Raw genomic sequence first — 20,945 nt, 5'->3', positions numbered from 1 at the left:
CAGTGCAGCAGTCTGGGAGCTGACCTTATCTGTGAAGACCGAGACAAAAAAAGCATCGAGTACTTCAGCTTTTTCCACATCATCTGTCACAAGGTTGCCTCCCCCATTCATTAAGGGTCCCACACTTTCCCTGACCTTTTTCTTGTTGCAAACATACCTGTAGAAACCCTTCTTGTTACCCTTCACATCCCTTGCTAGCTGCAATCCCTTGGGTCCATATTTCTTCCTTCTCCACAACTTGCATATGCAATTAGCTCTGGTTTCCCAACAGCCCATGTGTTGAGCCCGCCATGCTGCGTTTGGAATTTAGACTCCTCTCTTGATGCACGCAGCAGAATAGAATCCGCCTCAGGATCCACAGCTGCATCGGGCCGGGAAGGGCTAACAGGAGCCCATCTCTCTCAGTCACTCTGAGTCTGCAGCTGGAGCAGCCTGGTTGGCTCTGCTAGGGTAAGGAGGAGCCAGTTTGGCGTTTTGTTCTGAGCACAGTTGTGCCCTGCTGGGATAAATTTTCAATGTGGCTCACACATGCTGCGTGTATGTGGCACTTGCTAAGATCCCCGCCCCTCTGCCTCGGCCAGCACCGTCTACTTGGTAACAAATCCGGGTCCTCGGCCTTATGGCACTGTGGGTCATTGTAGCAAGAGCAGGATGCTTGGGAAGGAGTGTCACGCACCCACAGCTCTGCCTAAATGCCGGGAGCCAGTGCTGGACTGTGCATCTGGGCTGCTGAGGTCTCCAGCTTCGCAGCAAGGGGCCCGAGGAGCAGCCCATGCGTCTGCTGTGCCGACGTGCCAAGCCTCAGGAGCACGCCACACGAATGAGCTCTGCGGTGCTGATGGGGTCAGTGCCAAGGCTGGGCCACGGGGAATGTATTCACAGGAAGGGGAGATCCCCTCAGGCTGTGGGTACGTGCGGGGGAGTTGGACAGGGCAGGTGGTTCCTACAGGTGGGGAAAGCACTCCCACACGCATGCCCATTCCCCCATGGGCACGCTTGGACGTACCTGCACCCTGACATGCACACCCACAGATACTGTCCCCTGGACACAGCTCCCCCAGCAAGTCCCCCTAGCACAGCCATGCCTCTACAAACCCTGCTATGCCTCCCAGTGGCTATGTGCCCCCTCCCCACCTGCAATAACCCCTGTCGCTGGCTGCCCCTTGCCCACGGGCTGGCTGAACGGGTGACAGCAGCCCCTCTCCCCTGGGAGTGCTGCGGAAGGGATTACCTGCCTTGATGAAAATGAATAATTTAGCTAGATGCTTTTACTGCTGCCTCCCCTTTGTTAACTGGCGGCAGCTATTCCCAGGGGAGCTCCCTCCCCCACCCCAACCAGGGAGGGGAAGTCAGGTCACCATCTGCTGAATGAGGTCAGCCTTAACCCCCGCCGTGCTGGGATCGCCTCTCTGCGTGGACCGGCAAGGCTACAGGGCTCTGTGGCCCGTTCCGGCGGAGTGGGAGCCCTACATGAGCAAGACACAACAGCTGCCAAATTATCAGGGCCGTTGCTGCCTCTCTGTGCTTTGTGTGAACGCCTCGGCCCCCGTGGGATCTGCTCGGTGGTCGGAAGGGATCGTTTCCATAGCATCAAAGGATCTCCAGGCCCCATAGAGGCGATTGGGGGCCAGTTCTGCTCCTGCTGAAGTCAGCATTTGCCTGCTGGCTTCAACGCCGACATGGCTGAGCTGTGATTGCCGAGCCTACAACAGGGGCGAGCACACGGGACCGCCGCGGCGTCCCCTGGAGCAGATGCCGCCATTGTTGCTGTGGCTGTTAAAACGGGGTGCAAGAGTTTAGGACAGGAAGTGAAGGAGAATCCCGGGTCCTGTTGAACCTGAGGTGGGGATTCAGGAGACAGAGTACAAGCCACCGAAGGAACTTAAAGGATTTTTCTTCCCAGACAACAATTTCAGTGAAAACAAAGAGTTTTCATCGTGGTTGAAATAATTGTCTTTGTTTTCAGCCACCAGAACCAGCCCTTTTTTGGGGAGTTTAAAATCAGTTGCTGAAAAACTGACTCTTTCTTCTTCTTCTTCGGTTTTTTGGACCGAGCCCCAGCCAAAAAACAAAAAATCCATTGAGTCAAAAGCCACTTCCTGTCGGGAAACCGCCCCAGAGGAAACTTTTCAGCCAGCTCTAGCTAGTGCTCCTGTCCTTGCCCCAGTGAAGCATCAGGGATGGCCAGGGCTGGAGATGGGCCACTGGGCAGGGTGGGCCAGGGCTCTGAGGTGGCATCAAGCGTTCTCTCTCTTGCTCCGGTGCTGGGGTGGCTGGTCCTTGCTCACATGGCTAACTGATCACCATATACGGGGTTGGGAAGGAATGTCCACCAGGTCAGATTGGCAGTGACCTGGGGAGGTTACCACTGTCCTCTGCAGTGCATGGGTGAGGGTCACTTGCCAGGATAATCTGGGTGTATCTCATGTAATCATCTCCCGGCTGCTGGGTTTCGTGTGCGGGTGTTGGTGGGTGGGGCTATACGGGAGGTCAGACTAGATACTCTGCTGGCCCCCTTCTGGCCTTAAACTCTGTGCCCCTCTGACTGTACCTCCTGTGTGGTTAGTGGTGGCCCAGAAGAGGCTGACGCGGAGAGGCTGCTAGATGCGCAGCAACACAAATTCAGTGGCCGCTCCTTGGGAAGGTTTGTGGATGTAGAATAGCAAGCGTGAAGGGGCTGTGCAACAGGCCAGTGGCCGGCCCCCTGGTTGGGGCGGGATGTGCTTACCTTCCCCAGACTCAGCCCCATGCAGGACAGCCGCCGGCAGTCATGCCGTTTAAATCATTGGGCATCCCTTGGATTTCCACTGGTGTCAGAATCTGGGCCTTCGTGCCACGGACTCTGCCCCATGGACTGTCGGACACAAGTAGGAGATCTCCAGCTAGCGGGAGAGGGACATTTAAGCTTTACGCGGGTGTGTGTGTGAGTCATTTGGCAAGGCAAAGTTAATGAAGCATGTTCCAGAGGAGATGCACACACCATGCTCTCTCCTGGAAACTTGACTTGTTCCTCTTTGGTGTATTTTTCCCCCTTAATGTCAGCAGTGAGACCTTCGGGCTAGAAGCGTAGCTTTGCTTTTTGTGTGCGAGGGGAGGAAATATACCTTCCCATCTGCTCCCTTTCTCTCTCCTCACTGTAAACCTGGTGAGTTGCACAAGGCAATTTGGACGTTTTGCTGCTGGTGGTAGATGATTTGTGTGTAATTACCGCATGCAATGAAATATTTAGCCACTCTGTTTACTCGGATCTGTAACGCTGATCTAGGGAGAAAGCTGCTGGTATGGTAACTTCCTCCTCCAACTCATGGAGGGCTGTCTCGGGGGTGTTTTTCAGAATAATGATGGTTCCAGCTCCATGATGCCATCACAGCTCCGCTGCCGTGTTTGCAACTTCACACTGCCGGGCTATAAAGATAGAAAATGTGCCACCCCACCACACCAGTGTGAGGGGGAGAGGTCACAGCGGAAAGTCCCTTCTCCCCCAGGGTGTGCTGGCTCTGCAGGGCCATTTTAACAGGTTGCCAGGACTCAGCCCGTGGGGGCTTTACAGTGTATTTGTCACGCAGCCTGAAGGTGTGCTTGGAGAGGTGGGGAAGAGTGGTTAGGGCGGAGGATGGGGGGCCGGGTTCTAGACCCATCTTTTCTTCTCTCATTCATTGCCTTGTGTTCCAGTAGGGCCCTGCTCAGGGTCCCTCTGCGCTAGGCGCTGCACGGGCAGACACAATACAAGCCAGTCCTGGCCCTGAAAAGCTTACAGTCCAAACGGACAGTGGTGGGAAGGGGAAGAGGCTCATCGACTTCCCTGAATTTGCACAGCAGGTTCGCAGCAGAGCTAGGATTACACTTTGCCTGACTCCCAGCCCCCTGCACCATCCATGGGACCCCGCTGTATCCGGCTGCTTCTCCGGCATAAATACAGAGTCCGGCTGCTTAAATCATTGGGCTCCCCTTGGATTTTTGCTGGTGTCCCTGAGATCAGAATCTGGGCCTTCAAGCCACAGCCTCTCCCTGTGCCCCATAGACTGTTGGACACAAAAGCAGGCGTCTCCGGCTAGCGGGAGGGGGAGATTTAAGGGGTGGGGGATGGGTTACTATAACCCTTTGCAGTGTTAAAAGAAAGCAGTGCAATTAACAGGCGTGAGGCTGGCAGTAATTTGCCTGTGTGGATACAGGGCCAGACCCTCACCTGGCGTAAAACATCATCACTGAACTGATTCCAATGGCGCTACGCTGCTTTACCCCAGCTGCGGGTCTGGCCCTTGGTCTCCTGCGCTGGTGTCTGCAGCAGAGCCAAAGGGAGGCGAGCAAGCACAGGTGGGATCGCGTCCCCTTGGCCGTGCCTGCAGCCGGGACAGTCCATCGGACCGGCTGATCCACGCGCTCTGCTCGTCGGAAGGCATTTGTCCCCGCGTGGTTTTACCTGAGGGATCGTGGCATAATGACAATCCGAAATAGGACGCGATTCCACTCTCCTGTCTCTGTCTCTTTCATCACTGAGGACCGTGTTGCTGGAGTAGCTGCCGGGAGGATACCGAGGTGCTCAGGCAGATGGCTAGCTAACTCCGGTGCCAGAGGAGTCCCGGCCATCCCTGCCTGCTAGCTGTCGGGCCAGGCTGTGTCCGTGTGAGCAGCGGAGTGCTGTCTGACTGGCCAGCCGGGGCAGAGGATGCAGTGGAGTGGAGGGTGGCATTGTCTAAGGCAGATGGAGACAGGGTGCTGAGCTGCCCCATGGTGGAACGGAGTGGACTGGATCAAGGCGAGCGGCTGGACGGAAAACCCTTTGACTAGCCCTCCAGCTTGCCCGGCTGGCTGGCCGGACCCTAGCTCAAAGAGAAGTTATGGGCTTGAGGCAGAAATGATGGGGGAGGCTCTTTGGTCTGTGTTTTGCAGGAGATCTTCTGGCTCCAGCATCTCCAACTCTCGGAGCTCCAGGGGCCAGTGTGGACAGGGAAATGCCTGGAGCGGTTTGGGGGCGTGATTCCCAAATGCAGACACTCAGGAAAAAGAAGAGGGGCTTGATTCTGATCTCTGCTACCAAAGTTTGCCATTGGCTTGACTCCAGTGGAGCTGTGCTGTCTTACACCGGCTGGGGGAGCTGTCCCGTTGACGCCCACAGATCCATGGTGATTTTGGCAGCGGACGATCTGGTCTGGAGTGTTGACACTGACCTCAGCTCTCCAGCCACTGAGCGTGCTTTGGGCTGGCTGCAGGATCACAGCCAAGCGAAGCCATGGCTACAAAGCCAGTAGGAATGGGCCGAGCTGCTTCTGTAAGTCAAAGCTGAAGGCGGATGGTGGCTCTTTCTGGGATCTGCCACAGCCTTGTAGGAAAGGTCCCAGACCCAGGGCGAATCAATGTGGGCTGTGACCTTGGAAAGCTGTGGGAACTGCAGCCCAATCCTATCGGCACCAATCCACGTGCAGCTCCGCAACGCAATCAGCAAATCGGATTAACTCAGCTCTCCGGACACAGTCCCTCGCCCCACTGAGCCTGTTGGCTGGATGCTGACCCCGATGGGTAGGGGAAAGTTTTGATGGAATTTGATTTCTCCAGCAGCTCGATTTCAGCTCACTGGGTGTGTCGCTGGTTTGCATGCGCCCGTCTCGTTCCGTCTCCAGGAGTGGCCATCCCCAGATGCCTCGAAAGAACTCCTTCAAGTTTCTGGTTCATCTGAACCCACTAGCGCAAAGGTCAAACTCAAAGGGAAGCCAGCAAGGGTCTGGCATGCTGGGGTTTGTCCAGCATCCCCAAAGGCCATGAGGGCTCAGCTTCCCAGGACGACCTGCCCTGGCCCACTGCATTTAATGCATCCTGAGACTCAGCATTTAGCAATTCTAGCTCATCCGCTCGCCTCTCTGGCCGGCTCGCCAGCACCACTGGGCCTTCTCACCTCCCCTGGCCAAGAGCAAGCACCTGACTCTGGTCGGTGACAGCAAGTTTCCAGCTCTCCTCCTCCAGCCTCATTCCTTGGGAATTCTGCTGCCAACATCATGCTGGGAGCTGAAATCCCATGGTTGGGATGGGTGGGAGTTTACTCTTAGCTCAGGTTGGTGTCCTCCTACCCAGGTGGGAAGGGACCATTCATCCTCATAACACCAGCCATGGTCATTGGTACTGCGTAGGCCAGTAAATTCCTCTCCCGGAATTTAGGCCGCAGATTCTTCATGCCCCTGAGTCCTCAGAGGCCCCACACCGTGCCCTATAAAGGGAGTGGCGTCGGACTTCTCCAGTGGAAGCCGTGATCCCGGGGGAGTGCTTGCTGTCCAGGATCCCTCTGGAGCCAGTGATGCTGAGGGCAGCCACACCTTTAGTCTGTAAAAGAAAGGGAGACCTTAGGGGGAATTTCTATCCAGAAGCTTGAAGTCTTCTTGGGGAGTCCCTACAAGCAGCGCTCAGAGCCGTGAGATGCTATGTGTCTCTGAGCTGTGTGTGTATATGGCCCCAATCGCTGTACTCTCTGCGCCCTGCATTCTGGCTTATTTGTGTCGCCCCCCTGGGGCAATGGGGCACCTCTGAACCCCACTTCTTTTATTCTGTTCATATCCTGGCCAACAAATGTCTCCCTTCTGGAGGGGATTTATTTCTCCTCTCAAGGCTTCCAGGGATCCTTTGTTGATTTGTACTAGGGATGGGTGCTGGGGCCTAGCCACACTGCCTGCTGTTTCAATTGGATATTTTTTCCTCCTTTCTGTCTCAAGCTGTTTGCCTAGCATTGCTGTGTGCCCTTGGTGAGGTGTCATGCTCCACCCCAGAGTTGGTTGCGGGCGTTCCTCTATGGATATAGTTCATAAATAGTATTTATTGTCCTGTCTCCCCCACCCCAGCCTCGCCTGCTTGTTGTGGTCTCTGCCACTGGTTCTGTCTTATCTTCTAACCAATACGCCCCTGGGGCAAGAGAGGGTCATTTATTATATATTTGTACAGTGCCCGGCACAATGGGGCCCAAACTGGTTGCCACCTTTATACAGTACTACAATATCGTTGTGTATTAATAACTGTGGATAAATAAAGCGCTTTGGGGTCCTTTTTGCTGCGCATAAACTATTAAATGGAGCCCAGCAATGCTACACAGTCCCATGGGCATAGCATAAAGGTGATTTACGAACCATAGGCACAGAGGGAGCCCTGCATCTACCCCTGGGGTGGAGCATGGCAGGTGATTAATAGTGCACCGCAATGCTACACAATCAGCTGCCATGCTCTGCCCCAGAGGTAGCTGCAGAGATCCCTTGGAGTATAGTTTGTGAAGGGTCCTTTGTGCTATGTGCATGTAAGGTACGGCTGAGCAAGGCTGTGGAGTCACTTCCTGGCCATGGGAGTGTGAACGGAACTCAGCAGGATAATTGGGGGCCCTTGTCGGCTGTCTGCTGCCTCGGTGTAGAGTAGGCCTCGAGAGCTAATCACCCACTTCCCGGCAGCATGAGTGGGCTGGCTCTAATTCTCTTGATTGTATAAAAGGGGGCTGTTAAGGTTCAAGTGGGAATGAAAGAATTAGAGGATAAGCAGGAGGCCAGCGCTCCCGCCGCGAGGTAATGGGATTTGCTTGGCCTGCCCCTTCCAGCCTGGCCTGTTGTCGCCTGTTCCAGCTGGGCTCGGGAACGGGAGGGAGCTTGAAGATCGGGCCGTGCTGAGGTTAATTACACATGCGCGGCGCAGGGGGATAGGTCAGGGCCACCTGCCGCAGTGGAAAAGGGAGTCCCCAGGCTCAAATGGTGCAGTTAAGAGAAGCCAAAGAGCAGCTGGGCATCTCGGTTGGACACCAAGGTTCCAGCCGGGGCACGATCACCTAATGGCTTGAGGTGGCCAGAGAAGAGCCCAGTGTGAGATGAGTTGGCTGCAGATGGCATGTGCCCGACTCCTCGTCATGTAACAGTGCAAGGGGCTAGGAGCCATTCTGCTCAGCTATACCTGCTTGCGCAGGAGGAAAACCCGCCTGATTATGCATTCGCCCAAGCCACGACTCTTCTGGTCTCTTGGGCAGACGCACGTCCTTCCAAATGTCAGCGCTCAGCTGATCACCTTGGGGAGTTTCAAGTGGGGCTTTCATAGCTGAGTGGCGCTGGGAAGAGAGCACATTTCACTACCGATCTGTGTCCCTTTTGCTGCAGTCAGGGCCCCTCCTCCACAAGCCGGGGAGAAGGCGGAGTCCCCCTGCGCTTAACCATAATGACAGTGATTAGTGATGGCAGGCCACAGCCCTGCTGTAAGCCAGTGCAGCTCCTTCGATGTCGGCGAAGTGGGGCCTGCTCACACCGGGCCTGGATTTGGCCCTGGGACTTCCCTGCAAGCAGCAGATTATGCATGAATTGGGGGTGCAGCCTAGGGGGTGGGGCGCTGGTCTGGGGGCTGGAAGACCCGTGTTGTAATCGCGGCTCTGACACTGACCTTGGGCAGGTCGCCTCACCTCACCTCTGACCCCTGATCCACTGCGGATGTGAGTCTGTTACAGCTCCAGGCTGTAACCTCAGGCTGCGAGCTCTGGAGCCTGTTGGGGCTCTAATCTCAGCTGTTTTAATAACTGAGGAGGATCCCCTCCTTTTAAGCACCAGGCTCTCTGGTGACCAGCAGCCCCGGCAAGGGAAAGTATGAAGTACAAGGGAAGAGGGTTTGCAGTGAGACTTCATCAAGAGCCAGCTGCTTTCATGCCAGGATCTCAAAGGGCTTTAAAACAGCTCATGAGTTTAGCCTCCCAACCGCCCCAGCTGGGAAGCAGCCTGGTGAATCTCTGTGCTTCGCAGTGGAGACAGTACATGGCACACGCCTGCAGAGACAGTCCTGGCCCCATGTGCCTTTCCCTCTAAAGTGCAGGCCTCTGCCACTTGAGCCCAAAGACAACACCCCTAGTCGCTCTCTGACCCGCTCAGTGAGTCTGCCACTAAGGAGCAGCAACATACAGAGCCACGGCATTAGCATCAGCAAGTATTAAAGAGGAGAACCTGAGGCACACGTCTGCAAAACTGGGAACTGATCCCAAATCTCCCAACCCCCATTCCTGTGCCTTAATCACAGAGCGCTCTGCCTAGTTCCCCACTCTGCAAGTGCATCAGAAAGGCCTATTGTGGCACAGGTGAAGTGGTCCCACCCTTACCTCTTCACTCCACCACTCGGGCTTGATCAGCACACGAACACTGACTGTGTCCAGGAGAGCCGATTCGACGCACAAAGCAGGGAGAATGATGAACAGCGGTTGCCTCTGTCACTTACTTAGAAGTGGGTTGGAATTGAAATCTCTTGATAAGACCTGTGAGTAATCCAGCAGCGCAGATATAATGGAAATATAGACCCCATCGGCCGGGGGAGTTAAACCGGTGAAAGCAGCAAGCAATCCCTGGAATTCTGTCACATCCAGCCTGGCTGCAGAGAAGGATGGAGGCAGGTTGTTACTTTGCCTTGTCGCGTCCATTGGAATTCTCTTCCTTATCAGTGGCAAAAAATTGTTTTACTAGAGAGATTTTAACCGTGCCAAGGGAATTGGGGTGCTCGGCTCCCACTCATTTTAAAGGAGAATTAGGGCCCAAATCCCTTGAAAATCTCAGTCTAAAGGTCTAATTGGCTATGTTAAGGGGAAAAAGTGCATCCATTCGCTCTACAGCTCTGCAACCACGTGTGTTAGTGGCAAAGGAGGATGCCTGTGGCAGGAGGGGAGTATAGTCTAGTGGTTAGAGGCTGGGTCTAGCCATCAGGATTCCCACACTCTATTCCTAGCTCTGCCACACACTTGGTGTGTGCCCGAGGGCCAACCATGTCCCTGCTCTGTGCCTCAGTTTCCTCTCTCTGTAAAATGGGGATGGTCGTACTTGGGGTGCGGTGGAACTTGTTCAGCGAATGCCCTTTAAAGAGGTTTGAATTTGTGAGATGAAAGACCCACAGAAGTGCAAAATGTTAGCATGATTATCAGCCAGCACCTGTCAGAGCATGGGATCAAAACCACTAAACCTCAGCAAAGCGAGCCCCAGCAGGCAGAGGAGGGGCCATGGGAGAGCAGTGGTGTGTTTTTTCCCAGCAGCCTTTCATTGCTGGGCATCTTCTGAGTGCGGGAGAAAGAGTCCAACAGACTCTGGATCACAGGAGACAGAGATGCGGCGTCCCATTAGATAACCCAGTCCGTCTGCCTGCCGGCAAAGGATTAACCCTGCGTCTCTGCTTGTCCTGCCCAGCAGAAGGGATATTTTCCACCCTTATAAGTGCTCAAGAAACTACACTGGGCCAGGCCCTCAGCTGGTGTGAATTAACTCCGTGTAGACAGAGCAACTGCACTGATTCGCACCTGCTCCGGCCAAGGCCCTATTGATGTGAAGGGTCCCGGAGCAGGCACCAGGTGCACCGATGGTCTGTAGGACCGTAGATGTCTGACGGCGCAAGTGGGCTGTCCATGTCTGAACCCCGGTTTGGTTGGGAATGTGGCCGCATGGCCATAGACCCGCCATGATCTAGGCCCACCGGGATTCCCTGATGCATTTGTGTTTAACAGCTTTGTCCTGTCCAGGCTGTAAAAAAACACCCTGCTGGAACACGGATGCCCCTCACTGTCCCAGGCCTCCATGGGTTAGTGTAGACAGCCCCTAAATGTGGTCATGTTGTTAGGGCTCAATCTGGAGCCTGCTGAAATCAAGAGGCACTTGCATTGACTCCCATGGGCTAAGCCTGTGAAGACAATTTCAGTGAGAGCTGAGGGCGCAGGGTCGGGCCCTTCAAGAGCTTTGGGACTAGAGAGAATAAGCCACGGCCAACTGACATGTGGCGTGATGCAAAGCAGCCTGCTAGCCACCCCCTGCCTCGCGGGCGCCCACCAGCCGTGCATGCCTGTGGCATTTGAGAGGGGCTGTTGAAGCGCTACCCTGGTCAGTGACTGCTCGAGTGCCCCGTGGCCAGTCCAGGGAACTCACCGGCCAGGTTTCCATCTCGGAGACAGGGAAGACCAGCAAGGCAAGGAGGCTTGATACTGGTGGGGAGAGGGCTGGATGGGAAGGATTTGTTGCCAATCTGCTTGAGGCAGCCTTTCACCTTGACCTTTTGAAAGGGGGAATTAACACAGCTCCGGGGAATTTCGCCTGCCACCGGCATGAATTGAAACAGGCCAGTGAAGGGATTAAGTAGAGGACGATCATCACCCAAACTGCTACATTTGAGATGTTCTTCCCTTCCCAACCAAGAGAAATCCAGGAGGATGTATCCATTTATAAGCAAAGTACAAGCCTGGTGTTCTCAGCACTGCACAGACTGGAAGGCGCCCCATTGTAACAAGGACCTTGGGCCAGAGGCAGCTTGCAGCGGGGTGGCAGGCGTTTTTGATCAGGTCCCCCTGTCGGTAGCATGCCCTTATTTGGGCACTGGGATGCTATCCAATCCATGGCAGTGAAGGAGAAGCTTGCTGCTTACCAGAGAAGATCTTATCTGGACAGCAGAGGAGCTGATGGGCTCGATTAAAGGACACACTTGCCTTTCCTTCGGAATCCTGCACATTATGAGATGATCGTGCAACGTAACCAGGGACTGGATAGCAATCCTAGAATCATAGAACTGGAAGGGACCTCAAGAGGTCATCTAGTCCAGTCCCCTGCACTCAAGGCAGGACTAAGTATTCTGACAATATTCTGACAGCTTCATAAAACACAACACTGTGTATATTAATGTGGCATCCTTCATACTGAGTGTCCCCAGATGCTTCCGAGAGAATTTGTCCTACGGTCATCCGAGGAGAGGGAGGACAGGAAAGTGTCTAGGGTGATATTTAAAAGGGCAAGTGATTTTAACTATAGACCTTAAACAAGTACATTAATTAATTAACAGATGAGCCCGCACACCCCAAGGCTGATTGGCCAAGATTTTTGGGCCCGGATGCTTAGAGATATTTAGGCACCTAACACTCATGGGACTCAGTGACTAGTGATTTCAAAGCCTTGATTTCAGGTTGCTCCATCTGGGATGTCCTAAAGGGGCCTGAGTTTCAGAGGGTGAATGCTCAGCGCCTTCTGAAATTAAGACCCTTTTAAAGCATCTCAAGTTGGGTGCCCAAAATCACTAGTCGTTTTTGGAAACCTTGGCCAGCGGGGTGGAGAGTCGATGTAGCTGGGAACCACAGAATGTGTGAGCAGGCAGGGAAAAAGTGGGTGTGGTGTCTGCAGGGCTGGATGGAGCTACACCATGGAGATATGTGAACACCATTTATAACCGGCTTCAGAGAAACAGAGGAAACCAGGAAATCCGATAGCAGATGGAGATAGATTTGTCCTACTCCTTTGGAGCTACACTGTGGAGTTCTCTGGCTGCAGGATACTGGCTCCTCTGGGGGAGGGGACTTGGGAAACACCAGAGAAGATCCAGTTGCAGGAGATGAATTGAGCCCGAAAAAGGGATTTCAGCAGAGGCAGCGTCTAAGGAAGGGTGGATGCTGGCACTGCTGGGCTGCAGCAGGATCTGAGGAGAATGAAGGTGACAGGGATGCTGTTCCTTTGTCTGGTTTCAGAGTAACAGCCGTGTTAGTCTGTATTCGCAAAAAGAAAAGGAGGACTTGTGGCACCTTAGAGACTAACCAATTTATTTGAGCATAAGCTTTCGTGAGCTACAGCTCACTTCATCGGATCCTTTGTCTGATCACCAAACAAAATGCATCACGTTCCTCTTGGTGATCCATGGATGGGGAGGGGAGAGGGTGAGTCTGGAACCCCCGCTGCCAAGCATGTGTATCCCCTGTGGTAATTCGCAGGGGAAATGGGCTGGTCCTTGTGGAGGAAAGGTCCAATAGATGGAGGAAGCCCAGCCCACCAAGTGAGAGACCTCCAATGCATGTAGTCCACCTGCGATCTGCATAACAGGGTGAATGGACAGAAAGTGCAAGATCTGAGCATATCCTGTTGGCCCAGTGCTGGGGAAGGGACGGAACTGAGGGTACCCACAGATAGGCCAGCTCGTGATGAGATGATAGGCAGCCCCTCCCTCTGTGTGCCTGCACTGTACAGAATCGCTCTTCTCCCTCTCTGTACTAGATAACCTGTCTAGACTATAGCGAGGCTGTAGCCGCTCTATGCAGCTGAGTGTTTGCCTCAAATCTATCCAATCGATTGAGGTGTTTATACCATGCTCCTCCTGTATCTTAGTGCCCCTATCGATAAACAGTCCTGGAGAGAGAATGATAATTAGTAATTATTTATTCCTTTGTATTGCAGTAGCACCTAGCAGCCCCAGGTGCAAACCAGGGCCCCATTGCACTAGGCACTGTCCAGACCCATCGTAAAAGACAGTCCCTGCCCCCAAAGAGCTTAGCAGCCACGGCCCTGATTCAGTAAATTATTTAAACACCTCCTTTACTGAACTGGGGCCGAAACATACAAAAGAGACAAGGTGGGAGAAAGGCAGTATTTTCCCTATAGTACAGATGAAGAAACTGAGGCATAGAGCAATTAAGTGATTTGGCCAAGGTCACACAAGGAGTCTGTGGCAGAGCCTGGCATCTAGCTTGCAAGGGATTTCCATTGCATAACATTAAGCTCCTGTTTCTTAAAGAGAAGGGCACTTCCTCCTCGTAGGACAGGTGGGGTAGAAAGCCTCCGGGAGCGTACAAAGTGTTTCCCAAGAGCGGAGTGATGGTCTGTTATACACTCTATGCTGCATTAAACTAAAATGACTCTGCAAAATGTCAATCCATTAAATGTGGAATTCACTGGGTATTTAAGCCTAATGGACTAGACAGGATGTGTGTCGGTGGAGATGTGGCAGTATTACCTTGCGGCATTCGTTTCCTTTATACCCGCTTCTGGATCTGGGCCCCTCCCGCACGCAGCTCTCTAATGATCACTCTCTCCCAGTGCTGCCCGTGGCTGCACAGAGCATTCGCACGTCTGAAGTTTCAGCTCCGTAACAATTCCCTTGTAGTGGGGGCAGGTCCAATGTATGGCTGCTCTTCCTGGAGGCTAAGCTGGCCGACATCTCGGGGCCTGGAAAACATCCTTCTGCCAACCCAGCTAGTGCTGATGCCCGAGGTTGGGGCTCGATGCACTCAAAGCATCTGGTCATTTTATTGTGTTCCAGTGATGAGTAATAACTGCTGAAGGCCTTGATCATGTTGCAGGCTCCGTAATGGGGCAAGGGCATCTTTGCAATAAATGGTACCGTGTCGCGCTGTGATGGTCTTCCTAGCCAGCTCTTCTGATTTATTTTCCACTAGCAGTTGTATTAGGTGCTGTACATGCATGTCATAAGAGACATCATCTAAACACACAGGACAGACAAGGGAAGGTTTATTACCTCCATTTAACAGCGGGGGACCTACAGCCTGGAGAGAGTGAGGGGTTTGCTCACGGTCATTAAAATGGCCCACTGCAGAGCTGTGAAGGATGGTGTGGTGGTCAAGGTACTTTTTGGAGAGCTGCATTCCAATTCTTGCCTCTGCCACAGACTGCCCTGGAAAGACTTGCCTTGGGGAAGTCACTTAGCTGCTGCCTGCCTCGGTTTCCTCCATCTGTACAATGGAGATGACAGCCCTGCTCTGCCTCCCAGCAGGCTGTGAAGATAAATACATTAAAGATTATGAGGGGTTCAGATCCTCTGATGTCTTAGATCTCCTGAGCCCTGGCCATGTGCTTTCTCCACAAGACCCTGGTTCTAAGAGCTGGCATTGCTTGCATGACTGAAGGGGTGGGGATCAGCTGAGTAATACTTCTCTGCTCTCCTCTGGGGTGGAAAAAGCCTGAATGATCCTGAAGAGACGATACCCAGGCCCAAGGTGGGAGAGGTATCCCCCAGCTCTCTAGGAAACAAGAATAGTGCTTTGTGGAAAATGGGGCGGTTTTTGCATTTGGTTTCGTTCCACATCAGAGCAAAAACCAAGACCCTGCAATATTTTTCGCCAAAAAACCAACAGAGAGAGTGAGTGTGTGTGTGTGTGCCCAGAACTCCCCTGGCAGGCCTGATTCAGAGCTGGTTCTCCAATGTCCCTGGTGAGTGCCCCAACTACCAGGCTACAGAGCCAGGCTCTTGCTATGGCTCAGTTAATATTTAATTATTGATACCAGGTGGAACAGCTCCACCAGGAGGCAGTCCAACCCAGCAGTCTCCAATTGCTGCTTGGTTGGGGCTCTCCCACAGGGGGCTCGCCCTCTGGTTTTGATCATAAATTCCTGGTCCTGACAGACCCTCCTGGCAACAGTTGTCCTAGATTAGTAGATTGCAAGGCCAAAAGGGGCCATTGTGATCATCTGGTTTGACCCCCTATATAGCACAGGCCACAGAACTGCCCCCAAAATAATTCCTAGAGCAAATTGATACATGGCTGTGCAAAGCTTCAGTTCTGATGAACTGAATAAAAAATGTTTGATCCAAAAATTCCCCCTTCCCCAGCTTTAGAGACCAGCCATAGCCCTGTATTTTGGGGGAGCTGAACCCATGGCCAAATGTATTGCGTGTTACCTGGTGGTTCAATGCCCGCTCTGTAAGTCATTCCCTTAGGGATAGGGGGCTCATTCTGGGCCAGCGCCTTTTATGGCTGCATTCTGCTGTGATTGTCGCTGGGGGTATTGCGACCATTCAGTTTTCTGTGTAGCTGCTCCCTGGCTATTTATAGCAACATTGCATTCACGGTGGTTTTATGTTCCATTGTTTTCATGCCTGGACCTATACCTTCAGTGCAATGGTTGCTGTTGTTACCTGTTGTTATTATTATTACTCATGTCTGGGTTTGTTTCCCCCCTATTGTCCTAAACTGCCTATAAAAATCCAACAGAGCCTTTCAAACAAGAGAAGAAAGAAACACAGAAATACCGGCACAGAATGAGCATCGGTGACGCTGCCCCTCCTACAGCCCTAATGCAGGGCTCTGGCGGCAGAAGAAACCATTGGTAAATGATATGGCAGTAGTGCATAGAAGACCCAAGTGAAATTAGAGCCCCCATCGTGTGAGGAGCTGTAGAAACAGACAGTAAGAGACCGCCCCTGTCCCGAAGAGCATATAGTCTATGCAAACGAACGGTGGGAGAGAAAACCGAGTGGCAGTGACTAGAAATGGTAGAAACTGGAATTTCTGTCCCGCGGGAAATGGTGAGATTTCAACATTTGTTGTCACCCTGAATTGGGAAGAAAAGTCAAAATCTTGGAATATTTTGTGGAATGAAACAGTCCACAAATATTTTCGTATGATTTTATCATTTCCACTTTTGTCATCAAGTCAACCCACAACATTTAGATAATTTCCCACAAAAATGTTGACAACATTGCTAGGTTCCCATGAAATATTTCAGGGTAATCATACTGGCATGCCCTGACACAAAGCTGCTTCACTGGAAAATTTTCAGGCAGCTCTAGACGTGACTCACCTCAAGCTGTCTACGCTGATACTTGACATCAAGAGGCAAGTCCATCCCTGAGGTGATCCCTGGATGTCACCAGAGTTACACCGGGGGGATTTGGCCACCACCCACAAGCATGGTTATTGGATGGCCTGGGGGGGCGGAGATGAGCTGGTTATTTCAGTCCTGTTTCCGCTGGGCAGTTTGTAGATTGATAGATATGAAGGGCAGGAGGGACCATTATGATTACTTAGGCTGTCTTCTTGCATAACACAGGTTATGGACCTCCGCCCAGCGACCCCTGCAGTGGGAGGGGAGCGGGTGAGGTGGCTGCACATCAGGGCTGAGATGCAGTGGCCTGGTTTGCTGCTGGGGGAGAAACATGAGCTGTGTCTGCCCAGGTCCAACCAGTATAATACACCCAGTTTCATTGCCGGTAGGGAAAACCTCCCATAGGTTAAGAATACCCACTCTCCTGCCCGTCACCTCTAGGGCCTGGACAGCAAGGGAGAGGACAAAGGGCCAGAACCTCAGACGCTGTGAATCAACAAAGCTCCATTGAAATAAACATCTCCATTGAAGTCACAGGAGCTATGCGGACTTACACCACTGAGGATCTGGCCTGTCTGAGGGTTATAGCCCTTAGGATATGTCCACACTGCGGTGTAAGCCCAGGGTTTGAACTCAGGCTCAAGCCAAACCTTCCTTACATCTACACACACATTGCACTAACTGAGGACTCAGACTCAGGGTCCCAGGACCCCACGGGGGGTGGAGGGTCTGAGCCTGAGTCAAGCTGGGACCCAGGGTTCAAGCTCTATTACTCTGCAGTGTAGACATAGCTGCACTGGACTCGGGCTGTTGGAGTCCTCCAAAAGTATCCCACAGGCCGACTTTCTTTGTCCTCTGGACAGTCAAGTTTGGTGGACAGTCAAGTTTTCCCAAACTGCTCCATGAACAAAGGGTTAGAGCAGCCACCTTTTGGGAGAGCACAAAGAAGTCTGGGAGATGGGTGGCGGGACTCGGGCCCACATAATGCAATGTAGATGCTGGAGCCCCAGGCTGGGACCCAGGGTTCAACAATTCCTAACTGAGTGTAGACGCTCAAGCGTTATGTTAACAAACCCAGGGTCTGCTAACTTGCCTTCTACCAACCCTGGGCTTACACTGCAGTTACACCTGAGGCTGGCCCAGGTCAGCTGACTCAGGCTATGGGGCTGTTTAATTGCAGTGTAGACATTCAGGGTCAGGCTGGAGTCCGGGCTCTGGCACCTCCCATGGGATCCCAGAGCTCAGGCTCCAACCTGAGCCCGAATGTCTACACAGCAATATTAGAGACCCAAGTCAGCTGATATGGGCCAACCGCGGGTGTTTGATTGCAGTTTAGACGTTCCCTCAGCGACCTAGGCAAACCCTGGCAAGCATCAAATCAAACCCGGTATAAAAGCCGACTCAGGTGTAAGAGTGTGTGTGTCTCTGTGTGTAATACCCCTGCTTCCGGGTTGTTCAGACTCCTGGCAATGTAACGTCATCTCCCAAACTCTCCCTTGCCTTCCAGCCGAGTGACAGTTGCATTCTGCAAGCGCCGTGCAATCCAGATGTTGATGAACATCTGAACTGGCCTTAGGACTGGCTGCCCTAAATGTTAATCAGCGTGATTTGGTTCACTTGGCTGCTCTCCTAAGCTGTGGCGGGCTTTCTGTTGAAAGGAGGGTGGGTCTGTGTTTGGAATTAGCTGCCGCACTTATTTGCTAACGGGATCCGGGCGTGTGACTTCCTGGCACTGGTTTTCCATGCTCCCTCTGTCGTGGGTTTTTAAGGAGACTGGGTAATGAGGTGAGATTTCCCAGTGATTTAGTGCATGACTGGCCTCTTACGTACAGAGACGTGGTGTCCTTATTTGAAAAACTGGGCAGTTTTAGGAAGGATCTGGGGGTTAAAACTATATATGCTAATGAGACAGAGGAGGTAATAAATTAGTGCAGGCTAGAAATTGGTACACTGCAGTGTCCGCTCATCAACCCGTTCCTGACCGCCGGCTCCCCCACCCCCTGCTCCTCCAGTCTTGGGCTCTGCCATGACACGTCAGTCCCAACCCAACCCACAGCCGCTGCTAGCCCATTCCTGGCCTCTGCACATACACACAGTTCTGCCAACGCCCCTCGACCCTCCACTGCATCCCCCCACTACCGCAGCTCCACTCGAGCAGAGGCTGCCAGCTCTCAGCTGTGCACAAAGAGGGAGCGAAGCACAAGCCACCAATCTCCTGTCCCCTCCGGCGATCTAGGGCAGCATTTGGATCCCGGCCTGCCCAACTAAAAGCCCGGTGTCTTGGCCCACGGAGCCATCCAAACACATTGATCAGAGAAAGCGAGGCCCTGATTTAAAAGCCCATTCAATTGCAGGAATGACCCACCAGCGCAGCCCTGAGCGATCTCCATTCTCCCTGCTATGAGGCAGGGATCCACTAGCCCCCCCGGCTCGTGCTGCAGTGTGGAAGGTGGCGCCTGTCGAGGAGAGCCTGCCCCGGCCCCATCCATCTCTTCTCCTGTCAGGTTTCCAAGGCGTTTCGACCATCTCTCTTGCTTACACCTGCCAGTTGCTCCAACTGCAGCCGCTGTATCTGGATGTCTGGTGTTGCTGGAAGGTTGAAAGCCATCCTGGTCCCAGAGAAGAGTACAGCATGGGCAAGTCGCCCTGTCACTGCGTAACATAATCTGACTGGCGCTAAACCAGCCCCGGCTGCATTGCTGAGCTGGAAGATCTGCTCCTTCCAAGCAAGGAGCACAGTCGTTTGGCTCCGCTTTCCCCTTGGGCTAGATTAGCCAAGATGGACGAAATTAGAAACACTGTCCACAGCACAAGCAAATGCCCCAGATAGTCCCTAGGCCAGGTCTGCAGTCTGCGTCTGTGCAGCTTTGCTGGCTCTGTTGCCCTTGGACTTTCTGTGCAAGGACTTGCAAAGGGGGTGGAGAGAGAGGGATGCTTGCAGAGCTCCTCGGGAGATGGGCCAGTGGTTAGGAGACTAGCTGTGGGCTTGGGAAACCCGCGCTTGATTCCTTGCTCTGCCACAGATTTCCTGTCTGTCCTTAGTGTCTCTGGGCCTCAGTTTGCCATCTGTGAGATGGGGATAACTATTCTTCTTTACTTCACTGGTCTGCTGGGGGACGAAGGGGGCCACGTGAGTGCCATAGGTAGGTGGAAAGGGGATGTATGTTTCTGCCTCCTTTACTGGGTTTGGAGTTGTCCCTCCAAAACTGATAGCTCCTTGTGGATCTCACATGATGGGGAATTTTGCACTTGGGTCCCAACCTTTATGAAGTGGGAAAGTGCCTGTAGGGGACCGATAACATTCAGATTGGGTCAGAAGTGCTAAACCCGGCAGCTGCATGTCAGTGGCATGGGAGTGGCTTTCTGTATCTAGCTGTGTATACTATGCCCATCACCCTGGTGTCCAAGAGATACGGCACACAGGTTAGCTGCCTTGGGCGCCCCTGATCGGTGGGGACAATCAGGCACCCGGACCTCTGGATGAACTAAAGCGTGTCTACAAGTACCGCTGATGCAGGACTGTGTCTGCAGCTATTTCTGCCCGCTGCCTGCAAGCACAGACAGAGAGCCCCCCCCCCCAAAAATCTGGCCCCAGCAGAGTGTACTGGGGCCTTTTGCGGCAGAAGATGTAAACACACAACACTGCTCTATCCAGTGGTCGCACACGAGGAAATGGAGCCCTGTCTTCATCAGCAGCCATGGGATGGCGTTTGATGGGCAGTGGGATCCTGGGGCATGCAGGAGAACGAAGACCCCTTTGAATGGCCCTGTCCTTTTGGATCCACAGACAAGCTCTTCGGTGAAAAAGAAGGGGTCCTCAATCGAGAAGACAGAGAGACAATATAACCTGGAAATCCTGGTGTTCAAAGCTCCCCCTTTTCTGCAGTGACTCGGCACTGATACCTCCTTGCGGATCGCATGGTTGTACACTCCATCTGCACGTGTAGCTGTTCCTTGCCACACACGGTAGGCAGAGGCAGGGGAGCATGGGCTGCAGCAGGAACAGTCTATAAATGGGTTTGCACCCTGCTCTAGCCTACAGAGCAGAGCAGAGCAAGTCAGGGTTCCTGGGGCCAGTGTCTCCATGGCCCTGTGCCTGGCGCGGTTGCAACCCACAGGCTTTATCCTGCAGCATTCGATCCTTTTTTGATCCGACGGGGGGAGAGGAGCAGCAGGGAGCAGACGTGGATTTTGATTGAATCCTCTGTGACTGCATGCGTGCAGAAGGCGAAGCAGGACGATCCAGCTCGAAGGGCCCAGGAACTGCCCGAGGGAAGTGTGGCAGCTCACGGACATGCTCGGTAGCCGGTTCTGAAGCTTTCATTTAGAGGCGGCTGCCCGAGAGCTGAGCCAATTGGAGCTCAGGAGTGAGGGGACGGGGTATAAATGCAGGAATTAAAGACAACTCTGCAGACCCATTGGCTGATCCACGTGGGACTGAGAAACTATCTGCTCCGAGGGCGGGGTCCCAATACCTGAACCCCTTTGGACACAGGCTACTGATTCAGCTTATCAGCTGCCGAGCAGACCAGTCAGCTGTTAACCCAAAGGTGGGAATGCTGCTGTGAAGGATTCCAGACTCCCGTTTGCTGCCAAGGCACTGGAGGGTTTGGA

General features: G+C 53.2%; 1 protein-coding gene across 1 annotated transcript in view; it reads left to right on the top strand.

The window, feature by feature from the left end:
- The window catches only part of SRRM3 (serine/arginine repetitive matrix 3), a 172,093-nt gene that overhangs the window by 35,377 nt on the left and 115,771 nt on the right, over nt 1–20,945 (top strand). The window lies entirely within an intron of this gene.

This window comes from Lepidochelys olivacea, assembly GCF_965140295.1.
Source record: "Lepidochelys olivacea isolate rLepOli2 genome assembly, chromosome: 17".
In the NCBI taxonomy this organism is placed as follows: domain Eukaryota; kingdom Metazoa; phylum Chordata; order Testudines; family Cheloniidae; genus Lepidochelys; species Lepidochelys olivacea.
The sequence above is the reverse complement of the archived record's forward strand: the minus strand, read 5'-3'. Positions and strand labels throughout refer to the sequence as shown.